Source organism: Vicia villosa, linkage group LG4 (genome assembly GCF_029867415.1).
Source record: "Vicia villosa cultivar HV-30 ecotype Madison, WI linkage group LG4, Vvil1.0, whole genome shotgun sequence".
Lineage (NCBI taxonomy): Eukaryota > Viridiplantae > Streptophyta > Magnoliopsida > Fabales > Fabaceae > Vicia > Vicia villosa.
This window is the reverse complement of record NC_081183.1, coordinates 97,373,884-97,384,591: the sequence shown is the minus strand read 5'-3', so window position 1 is coordinate 97,384,591 and position 10,708 is coordinate 97,373,884.

The window sequence follows — 10,708 nt, the reverse complement described above, 5'->3', positions numbered from 1 at the left end:
GCATTTCAGCTTTTGTTGTAGATATATTCTTTCATGATCTTCTGTTCAACTTGTATTTCAACTTCAGTTGTATGTGTATTCGCAGCGGTTTGGTGCAGAATCAGAAGTTGCCTTGATGACTTGAGTATCTCTTGCATTTATCCAACTTTACATTTATTCCTAGTTCTGATTGTGCTGGTACTGGTATATCTTCTGAAATCAGAAATATATGATTAGAGTACCATGTTTGCTTATACAAAATTTATTTGTTTGTTATCATCAAAACACTAAAATATGATTAGAACCAAACTATGTTCTAACAAGTCTTACCTAAATTTGTTTCCTTCAAGTAATTTTTGAGGGCAATTTTATTTTTTGAACAGGTGAGAGTTGTAACACACTGATTAATTTTTAATAAAATTAATTTTAATTTACTGTTAATATTATTATTTTTAATTATTTTATTTGGGTGTTAGAGTACTTTAAATAATTAATTGAGTGCTTTAATTAATTAATTATATTTAATTTATTTATTGAGATGGCTGATTTTATTAGAAAAATAAGAGATTTGTGTTAATTTAAATAAATTAGAGAAATATTCGATTTAAAATAAAATAATAAAACTTATAGTGACAGGAAGAAAATAAAGTTTTAGAAAATAGAAAAACATAAGAGATTACGGAGAATTAAGGGGTGATAGGAGATTTGGAGTAATTAGAATAAATTATGGTAAATAAATAGAGAAAGTGAGATAGAGTTTGGGGAGTACGTGCAAATTTGTAGAAAAGAGGCAAAACCTAAGAGCATTGGAAGGAACAGAGAGAGAAACTCTAAAAGGAAAAAGGCTTCATCGATATGCAAATCTGAGGTAAGGGGCGGGGGAATTGTTCACATGTGGGAGTTTAGGTAAATGGATATTCAAGGATCCTTACCCTCATATCTTCTTCTTCTTCTTCCTCTTCTTGATTCTCTGTTTTTATGTTTGTGGCCAAAGAGGTTTTGCCAAAACCTTCTGAGGCGGTTGTTGTGATAATACTTTAATTTGTTTGTACTTGATCATTGTTGAACATGTTTTGATAATCGTGTTGATGCCTTTTGATAAGGCGAGATTGAATGAGTGAATAATGGTTTTGCTTTATGATAAGGCAACATATGAATTTGTATGTTTTTCATTTCAGTCCTATTAACCTTTGTTAACTTGTATCGAGGCAACTAGTAGTCAAGTAGGCAAGGCAAGTTTAGTCTGTTCAATAGGGCGATAAATCAGAGAGTCAAAAAGTCAGGAAAAAGTCAAAAGTAGAAAAATTAGAAATTGAATCGGGAGCTGCACGGTGGAGCCACGACAACAATGTCATGCCAGATAAGTGAGGCAACGAAGATCTACATTGGATCATGAGTAATGTAGGGCCGTGGTGCAACGACGACGCCTGCGGCCAGAGCCGCAACGTCTCGGTGGAACCACAACGTGGCAGTGAAGCCACAGTCAGCTGCAACATGCACGGTGAAGCCGCAATAGCACGATCGGGCCTTAACAAGGAGGCGGAGCCACAGTCGGCGGTGGCGTGTGGATCGAGTCGTGACACAGTGGTAGGGCCGTAGTCAACGGCGGTGCCCGGGTAGTTATGTAAATGGAGGCGACGCGTCGAGTTTGGAGGGGAGGGGAGGGGAAGGCTTCCAAAATCAAAATTTTAAAAAAATGTAGGAAAATATTTGACATTTTTTGAAAAAATGAATTTGTTTAGAATGATAAAAGAGTTATTATAATTACTAAATTTTTAATTTTCAAAAGTGTATAACAACCTAAAAGATATTTGAAAAATTTATGTAAACCCTTCAAAACCCTCCAAAACCCTCCTTCAATACAATTTTTTAGTTCCCCCATTTTATGGGGTTTTTGGTGTTATGAATAAACTCAAACCCTCCTACCCAAAATCTTTTTATCATTTTTACTCAATTCCTCCTATTTTTCAAAGCCTTCCCCTCCCTTCCCCTCCAAACTCCCAAACATAGCCTAAGTGTTATACATGAATAATTGGGAATAACTAAGGCATGGATTGATAGATTTATTCATATGGACCAAGAGACGGAAAGGCTATGTAATTAATTTAATTGTTAGCATGCTAACTACTCAAGAATAATATTGGTGAGGTAAAGTTTAGGGTAACTAATGTGAAGTGTTATGGAAGTTGGCAAGTCTTTCCTTTTCCAAAGCAACCACTTCCTAAATTCTTCTTTTACTAACAGGGTAGTGTTTATGGACGAGGGGTTAGAGAACAGACATAAGGACAGTAACTGCATGTAGGGACGTTATGTATATGTTGGCTACTTCTTGTGAAGATATTCCAAGGATGCCCTTGTGCCACATATATTACAGGCGTGCTCCGTAGTTCAAGAGCTATTATTCGGGGATGAACTCCCGGAGATGTGTACCTCACCTTCTCCTTTGTCATCTTCCTTGCGGGTGAATGTCGCATACGAATCAGGCCCTAGGAAGTTGGAAGAGTTGAATCGTTGTAGAAATTTAATGTTATTTCATGGTTCTCTATAGTCCATATTAATTGTTAAATTTAAGATTGAGATAAGACTTTCTTCGTAAGGATGAAGTAAAGGTACTTCGGAACCAAATGGGAATAGAATTATCATTGGAAAGTTTGGCTTAGAACTTTGTAGATCCGAGTGGACCCTAGGATAGGGAAACCCACTGAGATTAGTATCTCACTCCATTCCTATTATTTATATTTTGCAGGTGCTTCTTCTCAGGTGGAGGGAAAAAGCAAAGAGGCATAAGGATGGACATGATAGTTATTATCGATGCTTCCATTGTAAATCTTTTGTTATTTTGGCTATCTATGCTTATGTATTTTCCCTTACTAACATGGTAACAAATACATGACTTATGATCGTTTAGGCGTATTGTATGTTCTCAGTACCATCCTATTACTATGTGATACATTATTCTAGACATATATTTTGCATGGTTGTTATAATGAATGTATGCATGTGATGTTTCTTAGTGTGATAGTAACACAAATAACATGAAACAATGAAAAATAATCCTTCTCATTTCATATCATGCTCTATGATGAAGCATGTATCAATGTACATGTTTATATGTAAGGAAAAACCAATGAAGAAACTTGAATTCATGGACATACCTGTAGTTGTTCTAGATTTGTAGAGAAAGTATGAAAAATTAGGAACTTTGTGGTTTCCTTAAGCTTTTAACAGATTTTTGAAAGTTAAAAATTGTAAATGGTTGTGTGAAGTGTTTTGAAGAGTGAAATAAAGTTACAACTTAGTAATTAATGACATGTAACCACCCTCTCTCTAAGCGAAATAGTACCTCGGTAAGCAAAGACACACGTTTTTGCATTGTGTTGTTGCATTGAGCTTGCTAAGAGAGACCTGAACCATGTGAAAGTGTGCTTAACGAAGTACTCTGCATTCCTTCACTCACTAAGTTTTCAAAACTCTGACTTAGGAAAAATTCTACTGAAAAATTTAAAATAAAATTAAAAAAAATCTCAAAAACATAAACGGGTTGGGTTGCCTCATAATAATCGTTTTGTTTTAAGTCATTAACTTGACACACTTAGTGTTGTTGGACATGTGACTCCATACACAAGAGAAGGGTGTGTTTTGTATGTTTGAAAAGCATTGAGTGAAAACAAAATCTTTAGTATAATCAGAGTTTAAAAGCATTTATAAAACAAACAAGCAAATAAGCGGCAAAAAGAGATAGATGGAAAAACAGAGGCAAGAAAATAAATGAAAATATAATATATCCTACGAACCTCCTTTATCCAAGGGCCCATGATTAATTGAAGGTTGACACACTTTTTAACATCTTTTTGACCGTGTAAAATTGTAATTTGAGTGGAATTAAGTGTTTCACTTAGAGTATTAAACTCACTCGGTTACTCAACAGATGCTTCATTTTCCACTTTGTTACTCTCAATACTTCGGTCCTCATCTTTTCTTAACTCTTTGTGCTGCAAAATAATTTTTCTTCTTGAGTCTTCCAAAAAGAATCAGATGCTTCAGATGAATCAAAATTTTCATTAAGATCTTGTGATGGTGTTATGCATTTTGTTAGGACCGATTCAAACTTAGCTTGAATAGGAACAAAATGAGCGGTGGGTGTATCACCATGGTAAGACTTTAACTGAGAAACATGAATCATGGCGGTGGACGGTTACCTGACGACAAGGCTGAAGCTTGGGTAAAACAAGGTTACCCACCTCAAAGGTACAATCTCGTCGCTTATGATTACTTTGTTCAGCCATTTTTTCTGTTCCTTTCCATGTTTTGTTTTAACAGATTTAAAATGTCTTGTCTTTCTTATGGTGTGGTATCTATGTCAAGGACGATGGATAACCCTTTGTCATAGTTAGGGAACGATGCAAGAGTCATTCCCTAAAGTGCTTTGAATGGTGACATTCAAATGGACAAATGATGAGCGGTGTTATGCCAATATTCTGCCAAATGTAATACTTAAACCATTGATTTGGATTATCACTTGTAAAACATCATAAATATGATTCAAGACATATGTTAATAACTTCCGTTTGACCGTCTGTTTCAGTATGGTATTCTGAGCTATACTTCAGGGTGGTACCTTGGACGCGGAAAAGCTCTTACCATAAGCTCAACCCGCCTATTTTCTCTTTGTAGTACACAATCCCATTTTTTGTTTGAAAAATTGTTTGCATGGATGAATTAGAGTTGACTTTAATCATGAGATTTTGAATCTATTTTTCTATTTTGTAGTATTGTTTTAACTGAGACCAGCAGAGGAACTGGAGAAGAGATTGAAAGGAGAATGGATTTGTCTTTTATTTGTATGCGGCTTAGTGCGTCTGCAACTTGAATAGATTTCCCAGGTTTGTAAGAGATGTGAAAATTGAATTCTTGCAACTTAGCTACCCATTTTGTTGTTCTGGAGTTTGAATAGTCTGAACCAACATGTTTTTCAAACTTTTCTGATATATGTATATGTGAAAATGCCGACGAATCAAGTATTGACGCCATTTTTTACAGCTTCAGTGATGGCGTACATTTTATGGACATACACCGATGAAGCTTGCATGCATTTGCACAACTTCTTACTAAAGGAAGCCAGAGGGTGACCCTGCTGCGATAGGACGGCGCCATTAGCCACATATGATGCGTCTGTCTCTAGGATGAAGACCTTGGAAAAATCTAGAAGACAAAAGACTGAATTTTCTTTCATTTTCTTTTTTAAAGTTGTAAATGTAGTTTCAGATAATGTACTCCATGACAATTTAGTGGAACGCAAGAAACTAGTAAGTGGAGTAGCGAGAAAGGCGGAATGACGAACAAATTGTCCATAAAATTGGCGAGGCCTAAAAAACCCTAAGGTTTATGAGTGAACGAGGCCTAGGCTATTCCAATATTGCTTGAATCATTGCTGGATCTGGGGTTACACCTTCAATTGAGATAATATGACCAAAATAATTAACACTAGGAACAACAAGAATAGATTAGGATAATTTTGCCTAAAATAGGTTGGAGAAGAGTAACTCTAAAATCAACTATAAATGATGAAAATGTTCCAAAATGCAAGAGCTATAAATAAAAATGTCATCAAAAAAAGACTAAAACAAACCATCATAATTAAAGGCAAAGCAAATCATTCATTGCCGATTGAAAAGTACTAGGAGCATTAGTTAACCCGAAGGGCATAACCAAAACCTCGTAGTTCCCGTCAAATGTTTCGAAATGCTATTTTGTGAGTATCTTCCGGTGTCACCCTGATTTGATGGGTATCCTGATCTAAGATCAATTTTAGAAAATATAGACGCTGAACCCAATTCATCAAAAAATTCATCTACGATGGGTATGGGGAAACGATCTCGAACTATTACAGCGTTGAACGCTCGATAGTCAACACCAAAATGCTGAAGGATAGAAAAACACTTAGAAAGGGGGGGTTTGAATAAGTGTAGCTTTAAAACTTGTAAGATAAAAACAATTTGCACAATGATTTTTATCCTGGTTCGTTGTTAACTAAACTACTCCAGTCCACCCCCTTGGAGTGATTTACCTCACCTGAGGATTTAATCCACTAATCACACAAGATTACAATGGTTTTCCACTTAGACAACTTCTAAGTCTTCTAGAGTATACTGATCACAACTTGATCACTCTAGGAACAATCTGCTAAGATACCCTCTAAGACTTTCTAGAGTATACTGATCAACAACCTGATCACTATAGTTCTTACAAATTAGTGTAAACAAATTCTTTTAAGAGTTACAATGCTTCTTATAAAGCTATTATCACAACTGTGATTTTCTCTTAAGTTTAAGCTTAATCTCACTAAAGTATTACAACAGCAATGTAGTGAGTTTGATGATGAAGTTTGAGAGCTTTTTGAATTTGACAGCGTTTATGTATATTTGCGCAAGAGTTGTATCTCGTAGTTCGTAGTTGGTAACCTTGCTTCTCATCAGAACTTCATATTTATAGGCGCTTGAGAAGATGACCGTTGGGAGCATTTAATGCTTTGCGTAATCCGTACAGCATTGCATTTAATGTTTCACTCTTTTGTCAACTACCTCGAGCCTTGCTTCCGCTGTGTCTACTGACGTTGCCTTTAATAGGTTCTAACGTTCCTTTTGTTAGTGAGCGTAGCCTGCCATCTTGTACTTGCTTCTGATATGATGTTTGTGTAAACAACGTTTGAATATCATCAGAGTCAAACAGCTTGGTTCAGAGCATCTTCTTGTCTTCTGACCTTGAAGTGCTTCTAAGCGTGATACCATGAGAACTTTAGTGCTTCTGCTTCTGATCTCAAGTTCTTCTGATGCTTCCATAGACCCATGTTCTGATTCTACTTGACCATCTTCTGATGTCTTGCCAGACCATGTTTTGATGTTGCATGCTGAACCTTCTGAGTCAGTGCTTCTTGCGCTGATTTTGTGCATACTCTTTATATAATTCCTGAAATGGAAATTGCATAGTATTAGAGTACCACATTATCTCATACAAAATTCATATACTTGTTATCATCATAACTAAGAATATTGATCAGAACAAATCTTGTTCTAACAATCTCCCTCTTTTTGATGATGACAAAAACATACATAAATGATATGAATTTGCAATCAGAATATCAGACGGATAAAGACAATTACACAGCTATACATAATGTTTCAGAACATATAATTATGTATCAGAGCAAACAATAATGTTTCAGAGCATATTTTAGGACTAAAAACATGCATCAGAACATATAAGGAATAAGAATGAGTTAGAGCATATTCTATCATTAGAATATCAGAACATTCTTCCTTCTTGCTTCTGATCTTGAAGCTTTACAGCACTCAGCTTGCTTCAATTTCCATGAGCTTGTTTCCATACAGAATTGCTTTTCCCCATGTCTTTGCTTCTCATGTTGAACTTTTAAGAATATCTTCAATTTCTGCAAAACACTCAAAGACATAGAACTTGCAAGTTCTGTTAGAAATGTGGAGACTTTTTCCCAGCAACTGATAGAATAAATCAGATCATTTATCATATTTTTCTCCCCCTTTTTGTCATAACATCAAAAAAACATAAAAGATTCAGATGAAAAACAGACAATATGAGAGAAGAAAAGATAATTTTCATTGATGGGCAAAGGATAATTATCGCAAAATACAAGGAGGATGCATAGAAGACAGATGCAAGAAACAAAGAAAAACAACTAAGACTCAAAGACTAAGATGACCCTAGCTTAGACATAATCTTGGGCAGCTTGTCATGAATCCCATTGTTGCTCTCAGTCTGCCTCTCCATGAAAGAGCGGAACTCAGCATTGATCGTGCCTTGTTCGTCCATGCGAGAAGCTAGCTCAGCGTGATTCTTCTGAATAACCTCTAGAGTCTTCTCCAGAAGAGAGGGTTCACCAGAAGAAGCTTCACAACTTCTGTCCAGAGGGACAGCATTCTGAACCGCAGCTTCCATTGTCAGATCATCATTATGATTTTCCTCAACAAGAATAGTCCTAGCAGGATGATCTTCAGCATCAGCTTCTTCCATAGAAGCATCTCCATCATATTCTGCAGCAGGCAGATCAGAATCTCCATTCTCAAGAGCTTGAAGAATGGCAGCCAGATTCCTTGGGGGCAGAAGGACCTTCAACTTCTGGAGGATCAGCAACTTCTGGGATGACTATGTTAGGGTCTTCCTCAGAAGGATTCTCCCTTAGAAAGTCAAACAGATATTTGAAGTCTCCAGTCAGAACTGGATACTTAGGTCTCCAGACCACTAAATCCCTTCACGGATTAGCTTCCATTGCCGCAACAATTCTTGCTTCTACAAGCTCATCAGTGAATTCCTTCTCTTCAAAAATATATCTCCATCCGAGAAGACTGAACCAGAAGTCTTCATAACTCCTCAGAATTCCACAAGGGCATGGAGCAAGTTCTACACAAATTTCCTGAAGTTCTTCAAAATAAGCATCTGCTTTTCTTCGGAAAATTTTCCAGATTTTTCGCATAGCAACATCATTTAAGCCAGCATGTTCAACTATTCTGAAAGTATCAAAGACTCTTCTGAGGTTCCTCTTTACCATTTCATAAATTACACCAATAGGGTATGCTCGGCGGGATTTTATTTTGGTTATGGGGGAATCTGGGTTTGGGACATAATAGGGTTGAGGCTCTCTATCCAATCGAAAAGATGATTCTGCTTCATTCTCAGAATCTAACACTACCATTTCAGCTTCAGGACGAGGCTTGGGAGTGTAATTACAGTCACAGAGCAATTTCTCGTGTGATGCAGAATCTGGAATATCTGATACAGAGGGGTTGTTTTGAGAGGTGGAAGGAATGGGTTCATAGTTTGCATGAGGTGGGGGTTGAGAAGTGGATATATTTGTGTGAGGTGGAAAGAGAGTTTGAAGGGGTTGTATATCAAGAACAGGGGTTTCAAGGACCTGGTCAGAAGCAAGGGTGGTTGTGGGTGGAGATGAAGGAGTGGGAACATTTGTGAAAGGTGAGGGAGGAGGAGTAAGAGTTTTGGTTACCAGAGAGGAAGGAGGTGTGAGAACATGAATGTTTATGGGTGATTCTGATGGGGCATTTTCTGGTTGATTTACTGGTTCAGGGGTTTGAGCAATAGTTATTGGTGCAACTTCTGAACGTAAAGCAGGAACAGAATCAGGTTCAGAGAGATGAATACCTTTAGATACCTTCTGAACAGCTTCAAACACAGCCTCAAGCTTCCTCTTCTTCTTACTCTTCTGCTCTTCCATAACCTTTGCCTTCCCAAGAGAAATTTCTCTTCTTCTAGCAGATTCCAGAGTCTCCTTCTCACTAGCAACAACCTTCTGACCTACAACTACTTGAGTTCTTGGTTCTTGAGAGATTTCTTCTTGCTGATTCACAGATTCTGCTTGCCGATTCACAACTTCTTGAACATCCTCATCTACATCTGAGGCATCGATTATCAATTTTCTTTTTCTTGCCTTCTTCTTCTCAACAGCTTTAATAGTTTTCCCATTGTTATTAGAGAGCTTTCTCTTCTTCTTCTTCTTCTTCTTCTCAGCAGTCTCCTTCTTACTCTTCTCATTTGCAACTGAAGTAACCTGAACTCCTTCAGCAACAACTTCTTCTTGAACGGATTTCTTAACAGTAGTAGCAGCAGCTACACTCTGGACTACCTTCTCCTGGTTATCAGAAGGATGATCAAATTTTCTCTTAGTCCTTCTTTCCTTCTTCACAGCAGCTTCAGGAGCAGCTTCTGAAACATCTTCTGAAGCAGCAGGCTTGGAGGTAGAAGCTTTCTTGCGACCTCCTTTAGCAGGAGCACCTTTTACTTTTTCTTTTTCTTCTTTTTCTTCCTTGAGAGAATTCAGATATCTAGTTCTTACTTCTGGCATCTCACTTCTGAAGAAGGGTTCAAAGTCAGCAAGAATAGGATCTCTTCTGCTTCTTTCTCCAGGAAGAGGTTGAGGGGTTTGTCTGATAGCATCAATAACACTCATCTTTCTCAAGGTGAGAGCATTCAAGAAACTTCCAGTATTAACAACAAGATCTTTGATGGTACCTTCTGCTTCCAAGTTCTCAACAATCTTGGAATGAACCAGAAGGTTTGTAATGATTCTTCCAAAAGGAATAATAGTACTCTTCTTTATTCTGAAGGCATTTCTGGAATCCCTCACAGCATTCCACATGTGGTTGAAGATTATGAAGATAACATCAACCTTCTTCTTAGTGGCAATGCAATACAGAATGTATTTCTGCTCATTGTTAACAAAATCTGCAGAATGTGTTCCTTTCCTGTGATAGAAACACCCCAGAAGAATCTTGGTCCAGATTTTGTAGAGATCCCTCATGTCCTTGACACGACTTGTTTTGTTTATATCTGTATAGAGAGTAGACAAAACCTCTTCCCAGTCATCCCCTTGATCAATTTTATAAGCACCTTCAGGGTTTCTTAGATCGAACATCATTCTTAGGATGTTTTCAGTAACAACCACAAACTTCCCATGGACAAAGGACAGAATGGATTTAGGAGCAACAACAGCATGCACCCAAAATTCCTTTACAAGATCTGGGTAAACCGTTCCACAGAACTCAACAAATAAAGATGTCCATCCTTGAAAGATGATATCTTCTTTAAGGCGAAAATCATGTTTTTCGAGACTATCAAAGTCTACCATGAGTATACAGATAACTTCCAACTCCTTTTTGGGAATAGAGCAGGCGATAACTAGAAC